Source organism: Lithobates pipiens, unplaced genomic scaffold (assembly GCF_037356315.1).
Source record: "Lithobates pipiens isolate NorthernLeopardFrog02 unplaced genomic scaffold, aLitPip1_a1.2 Scaffold_8, whole genome shotgun sequence".
Classification (NCBI taxonomy): domain Eukaryota; kingdom Metazoa; phylum Chordata; class Amphibia; order Anura; family Ranidae; genus Lithobates; species Lithobates pipiens.
The window spans coordinates 268,489,595-268,504,449 of NW_027507903.1; the positions used below are offsets into that span (position 1 = coordinate 268,489,595).

General features: G+C 41.5%; 1 protein-coding gene across 19 annotated transcripts in view; it reads left to right on the forward strand.

The window, feature by feature from the left end:
- The window catches only part of PPFIA2 (PPFI scaffold protein A2), a 588,582-nt gene that overhangs the window by 499,938 nt on the left and 73,789 nt on the right, over positions 1–14,855 (forward strand). The window lies entirely within an intron of this gene.

A 14,855-nucleotide genomic window follows, 5' to 3' on the forward strand; every position in this document is an offset into this window, starting at 1 on the left:
TAGTTGTTGGTCAACTTGAAGTTTCTTAGTCAACTGCCCCCAATGTATGTGCAGGGTTGAAGACGGTTTCCTATTATTTATACAAATGTATCGGCATGTATTGTACAAGTATTAATTTTTAAGAAACGGCCAAAAATAGAGCTTAATACATCACATCATTTGTTTATGTATGGCTGCTAAGTTGATTGTTGCATAAAGCTGACCATTTGGATGGATTTTCTTGGTTGATCACAGCTGTTTACTAACTGTCTTGGGTAAATGCTTAGGACACTATTGTGTATGTTCAGTCAATATGGGTGCTTTTTTCTTTTTCAATATTTTTCAAAGATGACTTTTTATCAGCTATATCATGAACTCTTGTTTGATTGCCATGTTATGACTCTAAACAGTTATTATACTGTTTCCCTGCCACATTATAGAAACTATAAACTATGAGCCATGTGTAGCATTGTTAGAGCTTAGCTACTTGTTGTAATGCTGTGATAGTGCTGTGCAAAAATGTAGTCATCTGTGTAATATGTTGGTAATGAACAGAAAAAATGTCTCACGTAGATGGACAAAGAGTCAGCCCTTCATGCATTGTACATAGACGGTGTCTTACTAAAAGGAATACGACAGTAAAATGCTGACTGTTATCTGAAACCACTACACAGTATCATGTGTGTTAGGTATTTTTTAACGTAACATGGTTCTATGATTCTGTACAATTATTTCCTGTGCTCTATAGTACCACATAGCAACCTAATATGAGCTTTACAGAGAATACAATACCAATCACATCCATTCTTGCCCTAAAGGAGCTTAAAATTGAAAGTCTGTACCACAATTATTCAAAATCATGCATAAAGTTTATTCAAATGCCAGAAATCCATAATGGAACCTGGAATACCTCACAGATCCAAGACTTGAGTCCTAAATGCTTGTAGCCCCCTTGCTGCATCACAACAATTCAGCTAATTTGTTATGTGAAATAATTGAATGTTTCTGGCCATTAATATATTTTTGAAAGCTAAGGACAGGCTATTTTCTTTCGTTATCTTCTATATCAAGTTCTTAGAAGATGGAAGAGTAGCTGTAATCTAGAAAGCACTGTGAATGTAATTATATCAGATTAAAGCCTTAGAGACAACAAATACTTATTTTTTTAAATCAGTAAACGCTTTGACTACAGATAGTAGTCATAAAGTTGATTATCGAACTAGACTATTAAAAGGCACTAGCCCCGTTTTTTATCATTTGAATTCCATACTCGGAGGTATAATCATGTCTATATGAGATTCCAAGATGATTGTAAACATTATTTGGCATATGGAAAAAATTGTGGACACATTTAGAAAATTTCGTAAATGATGCAGTATAGCTCAGGAACCAAACTTCCAACCTTAATAAAAAAAAAAAAGAAAGAACACATCTTTTCTTCTTGACACAGGTGCTTCTTTATTACTATATATATATTTTAATGCTAGTATTGTTTTTACTTGATTGAATGGCTTTTTATCCTAGGGAGAACAACTTGGAAGGAATGACATGGGAAGGTCTTAGGCTGCAAAGTGAAAGCTAGCTTACTTCATCACAAATGCAGTCATTTTAGGTGCATTACAAAGGGTCTCTGGGCCAAATGTGGTCCACCTGATGCCTTGTTTGCAGCCCTCTGAGTGTTTTACACTAGGTAGAGTAGATCAGACACCAGTTGTTTATGATGCTCATACTGCCTCCAATTGTCAGTGCATTTTGGAAAGTGTTACAAAGAGGCTGCCGGTATGCTTGGTTCAGTATTTACCACCACACTGGCTTCTGATGTGCTAACCACATGCCTGAGGTGGCATCCATAAGTGACAAGCAGCAGAGAAGTCAGCCATGGGAGAAGTGAGCCACCTGTACAGCCAAAAGTCAGCCACCTGTACTCACACGAGCTCTCTGGAGGTTATCTCTCTGTGTAGGTCTGGGTCTAATAACTGACATACGAATTTAGTACCATCCAGTTGATTGAAAAAGAGTACTGGAGAAGCAAGAAAGTTAATATAACATCAGGGCCCAAACTCTGGGGGAGGGGGCGCAGTATTCAGAGGGGCTCCACCGATGCTTTCTTCTCCTCCTTCCTCCAGGCTGTCTGAGATCTCTGCCAGCTCCTGTAGTGGAGGATAGTGAGCATGTCCCGCTTAATGCTGAGCCTAGTCAGCAGAATCTCACCCGATTCACTTCACCACCAAAAAAAGTAACCTGGGGGCAACTGGGGATCGACACACAGAAGCGCATGTGCACTATGAGCGGCTGTAATTACAACCCCCCCCCCCCCCCACCTGCGTGGCCCCCAGGTGTAGCTGGTCCAATGTACAGGAAGTTCAGGGGAGCGCCGCGCATTCAGGCATTTTTCTGGCACTGCCTTCATCTCCCAGGCCTACCACTGCCTGTGTAACAGAGATGAATAAACAAACCATGAGGAGGAGACTGACAGGAATAACATCTCCTACCCGAATGGAGCTGCACTGTATCTGAGGTCGGCGTTGAGAGGGGACATTTGAGGGGGTAATAATATGGTGGCATTTGCACAGGTCAAGGGGGGAGGGGTCATGATGGCAGGGGAATAAGATTATCCTGCCAAGGATGGGGATTTGGGGGTGAGAAAATTCTGTACTAGGATAGGGGGAAATTCAAGGGGAGTCATTTTTGGTTTAAGGTGCCCTATGAAATATGTACCCCCTGAACCATGCACTCTGTACCTAGCGCACCTCTGAACCCTGCACTCTGTGCGTAGCGTACCCCTGAACCCTGCACTCTGTACCTAGTGCATCCCTGAACCCTGCACTCTATATCTAGTGTACCTCTTAACCCTGCACTCTGTATATAGTGCACCCCTGAACCCTGCACTCTGTACACAGAGCACCCCTGAATCCTGCACTCTGTATACAGCATACCCCTGAACTCTGTGCATAGTGTAACCCTGAACCCTACACTCTATGCATAGCATACCCCTAAACCCTGCACTCTGCATGTAGCGTACCCCTGAGTCCTGCACTCTCTACGTAGCATAACCCTATATACTCTGAACATAACGTACCCTTGAACCCTGCAATCTGTACATAGCGCACCCTTGAACCCTGTACTCTGTACACAGTGTACCCCTGAACTCTGCTCTCTGTGCATAACGTACCCCTGAACTCTGCACTCTGTACATAGCGTAACCCTATATACTCTGTACATAGCATACCCCTGAATGCACTCTGTACAGAAAGCACCCTTCAACCCTGTACTCTGTACATAGCATAACCCTGAAAATTAAAAACCTTGCACTCTGCACTCTGTACCTAGTGCACCCCTGAACTCTGCACTCTGTACATAGAGCACTCCTGAACCCTGCACTCTGTACATAGCACACTCCTGAAACCTGCTCTCTGTACAGAGAGCACTGCTGAACCCTGCTCTCTGTACAGAGAACACTCCTGAACCCTGCAATCTGTACAGAGAGCACTTCTGAACCCTGCATTCTGTACAGAGAGCACCCCTGAACCTTGCGCTGTGTACATAGCATACCTCTTGAACTCTGCACTCTGTACAGAGAGCACTCTTGAACTCTGCACTCTGCACAGAGAGCACTCCTGAACTCTGCACTCTGTACAGAGAGCACTCCTGAAATCTGTACAGAGAGCACTCCTGAACTCTGTACAGAGAGCACTCCTGAACTCTGTACAGAGAGCACTCCTGAACTCTGTACAGAGAGCACTCCTGAACTCTGTACAGAGAGCACTCCTGCACTCTGCACAGAGAGCACTCTTGAACTCTGCACTCTGCACAGAGAGCACTCTTGAACTCTGCACTCTGCACAGAGAGCACTCCTGAACTCTGCACTCTGCACAGAGAGCACTCCTGAACTCTGCACTCTGCACAGAGAGCACTCCTGAACTCTGTACTCTGTACAGAGAGCACTCCTGAACTCTGTACTCTGTACAGAGAGCACTCCTGAACTCTGTACAGAGAGCACTCCTGAACTCTGCACTCTGTACAGAGAGCACTCTTGAACTCTGCACTCTGTACAGAGAGCACTCTTGAACTCTGCACTCTGTACAGAGAGCACTCTTGAACTCTGCACTCTGTACAGAGAGCACTCTTGAACTCTGCACTCTGTACAGAGAGCACTCTTGAACTCTGCACTCTGCACAGAGAGCACTCTTGAACTCTGCACTCTGCACAGAGAGCACTCCTGAACTCTGTACCCTGCACAGAGAGCACTCCTGAACTCTGTACAGAGAGCACTCCTGGACTCTGTACAGAGAGCACTCCTGAACTCTGTACAGAGAGCACTCCTGAACTCTGTACAGAGAGCACTCCTGAACTCTGTACAGAGAGCACTCCTGAACTCTGCACTCTGTACAGAGAGCACTCCTGAACTCTACACTCTGTACAGAGAGCACTCCTGAACTCTGCTCTCTGTACAGAGATCACTCCTGAACCTTGCACTCTATATGTAGCACACTCCTGTGGGAAGCAAAGTACACTTTCACCTGTGTAGAAAAAAAAAATCCTTGCACCAGCCCTGCAGCCCATTTTTTAAGGTAGGGTAATTTCGTATTTTTACAGTGACATTTGTTTTATTAATCTAAGCATATTTTAAGATGAGGCTGGTAGCATTACATTTCAGTGAGGTGTGACATGCTGTGGCATGTTTTAGCACGGTGCAGTTTGCATTGTGTAAAAGCAAAGTAAGTTGTCTCTTAAAATGCATTACAGTGCATGCACAGACGCACCATAATGTACATTGTCAACACATGTAATTCAACTATGGATTCTGATGTGCAGCCCTCTGGACATTTTAGAGGCTGCACTTGAGTCCCTCTATATTTACCAAGTTGACTACCATTGTTTTAGTTTGTATTGCTTATTAAACCTCTTTTCCAGCTCGACCCTACAACTGAACTGGTCCAAACAATAATTAAATAATTGCAGTGAAATAATGAGTATTTATTGTAATCATTTTGAATATCCGGAGTAGAATGGAACTGAAACATTCTGTGGCTTACTGTATATCTTAATAAAAAAAATCACATTTGAACTCGAAATTAATGGTTCTGAATTTTTTGCATTTCCATAAACTTTCTTGTGAAAGTTTATTAATACTGTAACTAAGTGTAACAACTGTCCACTAAACAAAGTTAAATCATTTTAAAAAGTGTATTTATTAGCATATTTTGCTAAGGCTTAATGATCTCCTAGATTGTAAGCTCTAACAAGCAGGGCCCTCTGATTCCCCCTGTTTTGAATTGTATTGTATTGTAATGTAATGTCTGCCCTAATGTTGTAAAGTGCTGCGTAAACTGTCGACGCTGTATAAATCCTGTATTATAATAATAATAATAATAATAATAATAATAATAATATGCAACTTCACTTCCTAAACCTGTGCTGTTAACACTTTTCCTAGCAATTGGAGAGAAGCTATTATAGCTCCTAGCACCTGACAGCCTTTAAAAGGATGTCCCTGTGCCGTATCCTCTTTGCACAGAAAATATTGAAAGCATGCAATGCATCATTGAATTTCTGGATGTTGTTCTGATGGGTGAGGGGGAATCTATTTCCTCCAAACTTTTCAGGAAGCCTGCTGCTGGTAATTCCTTGTAAGGCCCCTTTCACACTGGGACGTTTTTCAGGCGTTACAGCGCTAAAAATAGCGCCTGAAAAAAAACGGCCCCTTTCACTCCAGTGTGAAAGCCGGAGGGCTTTCACACTGGAGCGGTGCGCTGGCAGGACAGTGAAAAAAGTCCTGCTAGCCGCATCTTTGGAGCGGTGAAGGAGCGGTGTATTCACCGCTCCTAAACCGCTCCTACCCATTGAAATCAATGGGACAGCGTGGCAATACCGCCGGCAAAGCGGCGCTGCAGCGGGCGGTTTTAACCCTTTTTCGGCCGCTAGCGGGGGTTAAAACCACCCCGCTAGCACCCGCAGACCGCCGCTAAAACGACGGTAAAGCGCCGCTAAAAATAGCGGCGCTTTACCGCCGACGCCCGCACCTCCCCAGTGTGAAAGGGGCCTTAAGGGCTGATTCAGGCCATCCAAGGCATACCATTAAGGGCATCCCTGTGGGACAGTTTTTGAGGTTAAAACGGGTATGTAGTGATGAATCATCTTTTTTGAAAGAAGCCTCTGCTATGAAAAAGCGTTTCATAGAAAGAGGTTATTCAGCCCCTGTACTTGATAGGGCGTTCAATATAGCCCTTAATACGGATAGATGTCATCTCCTTCATGATAAGGTCAAGAATGGAGATGGGAGAAGACGGGTATCTGACAAATCCATAAAAATTCTGGTGTTCTCCATGCCTTATAGTTTAGAGTTTAGTAAAATTAAAGGGATTGTGGAGAAATATTTACCTATTCTCTACAACGATCCTGTCTATGCTGAAATGCTATCTAAGGGTATTAGATCAGTCTCCCGCAGGGCCCCAACTATTGGTGGCATGTTGTCCCCCAGCCTCTATTCGAGTAGCGTTCAACGCCCCAATTGGTTACAGTTTAAGGGATCGTTTCGATGTGGGGGCAATAATTGTCCATGTTGCCCCCACATTTTATGAGGCGATACCATCCTTTCTAGGTCTCTAAATAAGGATTTTAAAGCCATGGCCTTCATTAACTGTAACACTAAATTTGTTATTTACCTGGTTACGTGTGAACAATGTTGCATACTGTACATTGGACGCACAACACGAAGACTGAGAGACAGATTATATGACCACCTCTATGACATTTCCAAAAACCACCCCACTAATGCGGCGAAGCATTGGAATCTTTGCCATGATAAGGATGTCAGTGGCTTACGCATTCAGGGGGTGGAAAAAGTCACTTTATCTAAAAGAGGGGGTGATAGGTTTAGTCTGTTATGCAAGAGGGAGGTTTATAGGATATTCCATCTCCATACAAGGCAGCCTATGGGCCTTAACTTTGAGTGGGATATTTCATTCTTTTATGAGTGAATTTTCCACATATTGATTGCCCAGTATTTACTAAGCTAATGTGTATAGCTCCCATTTCACTGGTTGTCTGTCTGGTGCTGACAGGTTTATTCATCTGGTTCTGCTGGGCTCATTTTATTATGTTTCTGCCAGGGTTTATTCACTATTTTCTATTTATTATAATTGCTTTACATTGAGGACAGGCCAATTATTCGATTGAGACTGTTTTTTGAATAGGGCTGTATGCATATATTGCAGCATTTTTCTCTGCAGTGATTATGAATATCAGTATTTTTTATGTTAATTAATATCTTATTAGACATGTTTGTCATTCGTTTGATGATCACACAGCTGATGTATTATATTGGGTGTGTGATTAATCAACTGGGTTTGTGCGTCAGCTCCTCATACCTGTCGGTATAATGATATTCGCATTGAATTTGCCCTTGGTTTTAGAACATTCGATATCGATCGCTTATTTGGTCTATTCCTATATTTACTTTTATTTTTTTATATCTATGCATTGTATCATAGGAGAAGACCTAAGTAGACACATTCAATAATGAGATATTTGTAATCTTTCTATTATGAAACCTTTTTTGGGATGTGTCATTTTTAGGGAATATTTTTAGGGAATATTTTTTGTGTGTTTTCCTCTGGTGGTTTTGACATTCAATGAGCCCCATGCATCGGCATGCACGAACATTGAGAGTTTGTTTCTTTCCTCCTTTTTTTTTTGTGTGTCTGCCGATGCGTGTGAAAATATATATTTTTTTACATACAAAATGAAAATGTTTTTACTTATGTCATTTTTTATTTTTTTAGGTTACACCTATACCTCTTCACCTAATGATAAGATTTATCATGTCATTCATTTATTACCATTATGTATGCTTTCAACGTGTCAGCTTGATTTTGGTGTTTTAGGTGAAAAAGGCTTTTTCCTTTCATCCATTTAAATGTTAATCTTCAGACTTTGGATGTTCACAGGTGTTTCCTTAATTGCTATCTTGTCATACACGTATTTTATTAATTTGTCTAATTGCATGTGTGTGTGTGTATATAGCTCTGTATGTATATTCTGCTCATTAGCTATGACTAAGCACCGTGTTCAGTGTGAAACATGTCAGCGGCTGTGCAGTTAGTCTGTTTACCAGCCTAGCCGCTATGATTTTAATTATATTTTTGAAATAAAGTTGAATAATTCGGAGTGCGGCTATCCAGCTACATCTTTTCTACTTCATGCAATGCATCATATTAGCCAAGAAATATTTTCGTGGGTCATACCTTTTTCAGCTGCTGTCGCTGTCTTTTTGGTATGACATGCTAAAGTTTGTTTGTGTTATAGCCTGAAGGAATGGGGTATGGTTTGTCTGCAATTACAATTTTTGTTTTTCTTTAACCTCCCTGGCGGTAATCCCGAGTCTGGCTCAGGTTGGGAATTTACTAGCAGGAGCGGTAACCCCGAGCTAGACTCGGGATCACTTCGCTGGATGAATGGGAGGACACAGTGAGACTTACTTACCTTGTCCCCTGGATCCAGCGATGTCCTCCGTGCTGTGTGATTGAGCTGTCCTCCGCTCGATTCACAGTGCCGAATGCCGTCGAGCTCTGTTCCCTGCGACGTTACGGCGCACGGGAGCGGAGAACGGCAGCAAATTCAAAAAAGTCAAAGTACACAAAACACACACAAAACACACACAGCACTGTAATCTTACAGATTACAGTGCTGTATTAAAAAAATTACACACCCTGCATGCACTTTTATATTATAAATACCGTTTTTTCTGCCTGGAAGGTTAAAATTGGCCAGTGATTTTTTCACTCTGGGAAAAAGAAGACCACTCCTTATTTTTCCTTTATTGAATAAGCCTGAGTATGGAATATTGGTGGCCAAAGCACTTGCCCAATTAGAAACGATCTCCTATCTTCTGAGTGCCATAGGCTGAAATCGATTCATTACTCACGCGGACTACTGCACTTCCTCATCTGCTTTGTTTTACTGAAGGAAGAAAATTCCCTTTTTGAGCCAGAAAAATGGATAACATTTGTTTTATGTGTATTTTACTAGTCAGGCACATATCAAATTTTTTTCTGGTAAGGAAATATGTGCCTGAGTATGGCCAAAACGACCTATCTTTTCTAATGCAAGATGTGACATAAAAAGGTCAGCAAAGATGGCCTTGGATACTTTGTGCTTACATTTGTCATTATATTAACAGCTATTGGCTATGAGATTTACAGCATGATCTACATGCCCCATTGAGTTTCAAATTGCTCATGTATATGTCCTGTTGGTTTGAGAAGGCTTTCATCTCCACAGGATTCAATTCTACACTTCTTTTCCAAAATTACGTTTATAAGCACATTATTTAAGCATCAGGAAATAGCTAGAAAATAGTACCCAGAATTTGGTACAAGAAAAACGTTAGATGTAATTCAGTGTTTATTATCTGTCAAAATATTTGTCCTCTACAATTTCATGGAAGCCTGGTGACTGTACAATGCAGTACATAGGTTGATGTCTACAACCTATAGCACTTCTCATTGGCTTTACCCTTTTCACATGACACAATAATTTTCATTCACCAAGAGATAATGTTCCCCGTATGTGATAGCAATAAGCAGACCCCAGCTGTCATTATTCCTGGAGTTGAAAAAGAAATAAGTATTTGACTATATGACTATAGTATATATATATATATATATATATATATATATATATATATATATATATATATATATGTATATGCATATATATATATATATGTATATATAGTATATGACTATCTTTTAGCATTGTACCTACACATATTAGGTCATTACATTCAATAGGCATGTCGCCAGAAACTTGAAAAAGCTGGCAAAGCAATTCTCCCAATATTAACTGGTTTCATATACTGTATAACCTTACTAAATTAAAATAGAACTTCTGCCAACACTTTTTTTCAAATATATTCAGCAGGTATCATCTTTTCAAAAAGTTCACTCTTAATTTTTCTGGTCTGCACGGGCGCCTGCTCAAAAGCATTACTTTGTTCTACAACATGACATCTGAAAGAAAGGAAAGAGCCACACACTGATGATGTCATAGTGGTTAAAAAGCTTTATTTGTGTAACACAAATCCACAGTAGTGACTTGCCCCCTGTCACCCACTTGATCCAACATGTTTCACCCAAGATGACCATTGCAAAAGCATCAACCTAATTATACGTAATAAAAATTTGGAAAATAAGAAAAACTAGTTAAGAAGCCCAAGGGTGGGTATAAATTGAATGTGCTGATGAGAGAATCATCATACTGTCATATGCCTTTCATTAAAGTAGAAAAAAAAAAGTCAAAGAGGAGAACAAGAAAAATGTTATGGAAATGGAGAGACAATTTAAAAGAAGCTAATGTGATTTTATAGCTTTTTTATGAAGATAATAAACATCGTTTATTTACCTGTGCAATGGTATTGCTACTTGCTGTATGGGCACTCGTGCAGGCTTACTCCCGAGCCACACTAGGTGCAGCCATAAACACACAAACAACACAGCTCAGTCCCACCTCCTGCTCCCTCCTTCCACTGATGATTGCTCTCCTGTGAGAAGAGAGAAAGGGGAGAAGAGTTACTGCAGATGGGACAGCGCTGGATCGAGATTGGGCTCAGGTAAGTGTTTAAGGTAGGGCTGGGGGAACAGCTTTTGAGAAGTTTTTTTATCTTAATCCAGAGAATGCATTAAGATAAAAAAAACCTTTAACCTTTATAACCACTTTAAAGGATACTAAAAACCAAAGGAATAAATAAAGGAAGCATGGACAACTTACTGATACTGTTAATTCATTAATAATAATGTGGAATATCACATTCAAAGTTAATTCCTTTCGGGATGCAAGTATTTCATTTAAATATCCAAACTATCTCCCTCTTACTTAAAATTAAAATCTTCTCCTAATAGTAAAAAGGTGGTCCCTCATATGGTCACATAGGCTTCTTGTTGCTGTACACTATATTACCAAAAGTATTGGGACACCTGCCTTTACACGCACATGAGCTTTAATGGCATCCCAGTGCACTGAGCCAGTGCACAAAGCAATGTACATAAAGACACGGATGAGCAAGTTTGGGTGGAGGACCTTGACTGGCCTGCACAGAGTCCTGACCTCAACCGGATAGAACACCTTTGGGATGAATTAGAGCGGGGCTGAGAGACAGGCCTGCTTGTCCACATCAGTGCGTAACCTCACAAATGTGCGCCTGGAAGAATGGTCAGACATTCCCATAGATACACACCTAAACCTTGCGCACAGCCTTCCCGGAAGAGGGTGGGCCAACTCAAAATTGAACCCTATGGCCGAAGACTTGGATGTCATTAAGATTCATGCACATGTAAAGACAGGCGTACCAATACTTTTGGCAATATAGTGTATATATATATACTGCTTTTTGCATTATGCACATGGGAGAACATACACTATATATCTCGTTTCACAATTAACTACCGCTGTTTGATCTCATATAAGCTTCTATTATTGTAGGATATTAGATATTACTCTGTGTGGGTCACTTAGAAGAGAACAGCTCAAAGACAGCTCAAGTATCGGCATGCATCAGACTTTTACACCCCTGTTGCGCTCAACCATATTCTCCTTTTTTCTGACTAAAATAAACGAGGTGATACTTTGTTACTTATTGTGGGTGTCCTTTTGACTACAAACTGAACACCCAAAGATAGCACCTCTTTCAGACCTGAATCTCCATATAAGATAGGTGATTATCTATGTGCAATCTTTATTTTTTATTTTTCAAACTCTAAACCAGGGGTAAGCAACCTTAAAGGGGGTGTCCTGAATAACACGGGAGAAGTCAAAGATCACTGCGCACAGTTTTGCCTCCTCACACCTGATTTAAACCTCTAATTGCCGTACTACAGTGTCGTAGTCACATGCATTGCACGGCAATCATGGGTTTAAATCAGGTGGAGAGGAGGCAAGATCTCACCACCCGCCAACACACACTCAGATCACTTTTATGAGGAGCAGCACTTGTGAATGAGCCCTTAGTTGCATTAGACAGCAGGACCCTTAGAGATCGCTCACACTTAAAGTTGGGGGGGGTGGTAAAACAGCAGGATATAATAGAAGTCTATGGCTAAGCGCAGCAAACCCACAGGAAAGCTGTAGGCACAATGCACTGCACCCACGGTTTGGCTACAGTGCCATGCATCAGTGTAAAAGTAGCCCTGTACTACTTACCTGCTGCTGGCACCGCTCTAGAGACCACTAGGCAGGATAAGAGATGGAATGCGGTTGGAATCACTTTGCATGGAACAGGAGCCAGAACTACAGAGGAGGAATTGTCTTATGCAGCTCTTGCTTCCTACTACAGCTCAAACTTTATAAGAAATCTCTCTGCAATGCACTTTCCTTGATGCTCTAGAATGGCGGGTCAGCAAGCTCAGACTTTGATCTACCAGTCACCTGTCCGCAATCTACTGGTAAATCGCGATTTACTGGTTGCTGACCCCCACTCTAAACTGTAATATGTAGCAAATGTAACCTGTTGTAACTTATCACCCATGGACTTATAACCTACTCTCAGGGACTGACTATTACCTAGAGTTTCTCTCTCAAAACTTTGTTGGCTGCCATATAGGTGTTCTTTATGACCGATCGGTTTTATCCCTGCTCAATGAATTTCTTCTCAACAGCTGGAGCCTGCATTTCTAAATTCTCTATGATAGAGTGAATTCGTTTTGTGTGGGAATGTTAATTTTATATGTATCTGTTGTATTTTTGACAATTGCCACTAGATGGCTGTGTGAGGGTTTTTTTTCATAGTCAAATAACTTGAATAATACTGGGAGTTCCCTTTTAAAGGAACACTGTCACACATATTGGATCAATTAGTTGTATTGAATGTTATTAAAAAGAACATCTTCCTCTGGGACCACCCTAGCCTTCATGTTAAACCGTTTTGAAACATGTTGGAGCGGGTGGAAGACAGGTGGCAGGTCACATTGTGAATTTGTGTTACCAGAATAAAGCTTTTTAAGCAATGTGATGTCACCTTTTAAGATAAAATAGTAAAGGGATACATACTCTATTAGGTTACAATGGTTCTAATTTCAATGCTAACCATTGCCACTGGGAAAGAAAGTGAAGGGAAATACAACATTTTACCCTTGTTTCAAAATAACCTGTTTTGGTAAAACTGGAGATTTTCACTCTGTTCTGACTCATCTTTGAGGCAGGAAGTGAAGGGAAATCTCCCTAAAACACACCAATATGCAAAAAAATTTTAAAATAAAATTGGTTTTAGCTGGAGCTTTACTTTATTTTGATTAATAAACAGGAGCTACACATCTCACTCCTTCTGCGTTGGATTGCATTACATATGAAGTGTCTTTTTTTGTGAAATACAGTACTGTGCAAAAGTTTTAGGCAGATGTGAAAATTTTTGTAAATTAACAAAGCTTTAGAAATACTGGTAGAAGTGCTAATAGTTTATTTTTATCAATTAATACATTGATTTAAAAAAAAGTAAATGAACAGAAGAGAAATCCAAATCAAATCAATATTGCTGTGACCACCCTTTGCCTTCAAAACAGCATACATTTTTCTAGATACACTTGCAAAACAGTTTTTGAAGGAACTGGGCAGGTAGGTTGTTCGAAACATCTTGGAGAACTAGCCACAGATCTTCTGTGGATGTAGGCTACCTAAAAATCCTTCTACCTCTTCATGTAATCCTAGACAGACACAATGATGTTGAGATCAGGGCTCTGTTGGGCACAACCCATTACTTCCAGGACTCTTTGTTCTTCTTTAAAGTCCCTTTTTTTAAATAAAAATATTTAATACTTTATACATACTTGCCCTGTGCAGTGGATTTGCACAGATCATCATGAATCCTCCTCTGCTCGGGTCCCTATTTGGCTTGCCTGGCCTCTTCCTCCTGTTGAGTGCCCCCACTCATTCAGACACAGAGGTGTGGTTTGGCCCCACCTCCTCTCTCTCCTGATTGGCTAACTGACTTTGACAGCAGTGGGAGCCAATGGCTCCGCTGCTATGTCTCTGCCAATCAGGAGGGAGAGTCCCACATCGCTGGACAGAGATGAGGCTCAGGTAGAGGAGCTGAGGGGGGCTGCTATACACAGAAGGCTTTTTATCTTAATGCATAGAATGCATTAAAGTGGTTGTAAACCCTTACAGACCACTTTTACCTACAGGTAAGCCTAGATTAAGGCTTACCTGTAGGTACAAGAAATATCTCTTAAACCTACACAGTTTAGGAGATATTTGCAAAAGAAAGGCACCTCTGCAGCGCACAGTCCCACTGGGCATGCCGCTGATAATGGCGATCATGCCTTTAGTGGCAGCTCCCACACGCATGCACGGGAGTGACGTCATCGCGGCTCCGGCCAGTCACAGTGCCGGAGCCGCGATACCCGGAAGTCACTCTGGAATAGATGGCGGCGTCGGTGGAGGACAACAAGATCCCCGCATGTAGACCCTGACAACCAATGGCCAGGGTTGTCAGGAAGAGGCCCTTGTCCCCAGGGCCCCCCTGCCGCAAAGCACCTAACCCCCCATGTTGAGGGCATGTGGCCTGGTACGGTTCATGGGGGGGCACTTGCTTGCCCCCACCCCCTTTCCTGACCTGCCTGGCTGTGTGCTCGGATAAGGGTCTAGTATGTATTTTAAGTGGGACCCCATGCCGTTCTTCGAAGTGGGGGTTCCCCTTAAAATCAATACCAGGCCAAAGGGCCTGGTATGGTCTTGGAGGGAGAACCCATGCCCTTTTTTTTTTTAACATTTTGTGTGGCGTTCCCCCTAAAGATTCATACCAGACACAGTCCCTGGTATTGTTGGGGATCAAAGTCGGATTCCTGTTCATTGAAGTCGGACATATGTCGGACTTCAAGTTGCAG